Source organism: Orycteropus afer, unplaced genomic scaffold (genome assembly GCF_000298275.1).
Source record: "Orycteropus afer afer isolate SDZICR_OR568_19922 unplaced genomic scaffold, OryAfe1.0 scaffold00497, whole genome shotgun sequence".
NCBI classification, from domain to species: Eukaryota; Metazoa; Chordata; class Mammalia; order Tubulidentata; family Orycteropodidae; genus Orycteropus; species Orycteropus afer.
The window spans coordinates 1,464,248-1,466,785 of NW_006922084.1; positions in this window are offsets into that span (position 1 = coordinate 1,464,248).

Here is a 2,538-nt window from a genome sequence, read left to right on the forward strand (position 1 = left end):
CAACCCTAGGCAATTACTAATCTAATTTCTGTCTCTATAGATTTGCCTCTGGTAGCGTAGTGCCTAAGGCATTTGACTGCTAACCAGAAGGCTGGCGGTTCAAACCCACCAGCCACTCCTCGGAAAGAAGGTTGGGCAATCTACTTCCATAGTGATACTGCCTTGGAAACCCAAAGAGGGGTCACTATGAGCCAGGTCTGACTCAAGGACAAACAATAACAACAACAACAATAGATTTGCCTATTCTGGATATTTCATATAAATGGAATCTTACAACATGAGGCCTTTGTAATCATTTCTATCACTTAGTCTAATGTTTTTAAAGTTTATCCATGATCTAGTACTTCATTCCTTTTTATGGCCAAATAATATTCCATTGCATGGTTATGCCACTTTCATTTGTCCATTTATCAGGTGATGGACATTTGGGTTGTTTCTATTCTTTTTCTATTATGAATAACACTGACATGAATATCCATGACAAGTTTTGGGTGGACAGTTTCATTTCTTCTGGGTAGATAGAGAGGAATGGGATTGCAAGTCATATGATAATTCTATCTTTAACCTTTTGAGAAGCTGACAAACTGATTTCCAAAGGGGCTGCACTGTTTTACATTCTCACCAGAAATGAATGAGTACCAATTTCTTCATATCCTTTTCAACACTTGTTATTGTCTTTTGTTATTATAGCTCTCCTTGAGGCTTTGATTTGCATTTCCCTAATGAATAATGATGTTGAGTATTTTTCATATGTTTGTTGGCCATTGCTATATTCCTTCCCCCCACTTTTTTTTTTTTAAAAATTTTATTGTGATTTCGATGAAAGTTTGCAGAGCAAATTGGTTTTCCTCTCAGCAATTCATACTCATTTTGATTCATGGCAATGATCGTTATCCCTACAATGTAACAGTACTCTTTCCATTTCTTTCTTGTATCTCCTTCTTTCCTATCACTTCCAGCCTTCTGAGCTTTACCTCTGGGCAAAGACTGCCTTTTCGTCTCATATGGTTGGTCATTCTATGGAGTGCTTACCTCCCTAATGTTACTGTTCACCTTATAAGCCTGTCTATTCTTTGGCTGAAAGTTGAGCCACAAGAGTGGGTGACTATGTCTTAGGAGTTTCACAAATCTCTATCAGACTGGTAAGCCAGGTTTTATTATTTGAGTTTTGTTCCACATTTTTCTTCTACTCTATCCAGGGATAGAGTAGGATAATGGGATCCATTGTGATCCCATTCAGAGCAGCTGGCAATGGTAGCTGGGCACCATCTAGTTCTTCTGGTCTTAGGGTCATGGAGGCAGGGGTTTATGTGTCCCATTAGTCTTTTGAACTAATTGTTTCCATGTGTCTTTGATTTTCTTCACTCTTCTTTGCTCCAGGTGGGGAGAGACCAATAGTTGTATGTTAGATGGCTACTCACAAGCTTTTAACACCCAGTAGATACTCATCAAAGTAGGAAGTAGACCACTGTCTTTGTGGACTATGTTATGCTAGTTGATCTTGATATCCCATAGTTGTGCATTGTCTTTGGAGAAATGTCTATTTAGCTCATTTCATCAATTTTTAAAATTTGATTATTAGTCTTTATTATTTAGTTGTAAATTTTTAAATATATAATCCAGATTCTAGACATATATATGTCTAAAATATATATGGGTCCAAATTTATATATATACCTAGAATATATATATGGGTCCAAATTCATATATATGTCTAGAATCTGGAATATATATTAAAAATTTTACAACTAAATAATAAAGACTAATAATCAAGTTTTAAAAATTGATTAAATGAGCTGAATGGACATTTCTCCAAAGAAGATACACAACTAGATTCTAGACAAATATATAGAAGCTCTGGTGGCATAGTGCCTAAGGCATTTGACTGGTAACCAGAAGGCTGGCGGTTCAAACCCACCAGCCACTCCTTGGAAGAAATGTTGGGCAATCTACTTCTGTAGTGATACTGTCTCAGAAACCCAATGAGGGGTCCAACTCGACAACAACAACAACAGACATATATATAACTTACAAATATTTTCTTATATTCTGTAGGTTGTCTTTTTACTTCCTTGACAGTGTCCTTTGAATCACAAAAATTGTCAATTTTTATGATGCCCAATCTATTTTTCTCTTTTGTTGTTTGTGCTTTTGGGGTCATATTTAAGAAACTGTTGTTCAATTCAAGTTCACAAAGATTTACTCCCATTTTTTTTTTCCCAAAGAGCTTATAATTTTAACTTCTACATTGAGGCTTTTGGTCAATTTTGAGTTAATTTTTTAATATGGTGTGATGTATAGGTCCAAATTCATTCTTTTGCATGTGGATTTGCAGTTTCTCAGCACCACTTATTCTAGACTATTCTTTCTCCATTGAATTATCTTTATACCCTTATTGAAAATCAAGTGATGTAAATGTGCGGGTTACTTCTAGACTCTCGATTTGATTGGTCTATATGTCTGTTTTTATGTCTTGATTAGTGTAGTTTTAGAGGACGTGAAACAAGGGATATCATAGCTGTTGTCAGATGGATCTTG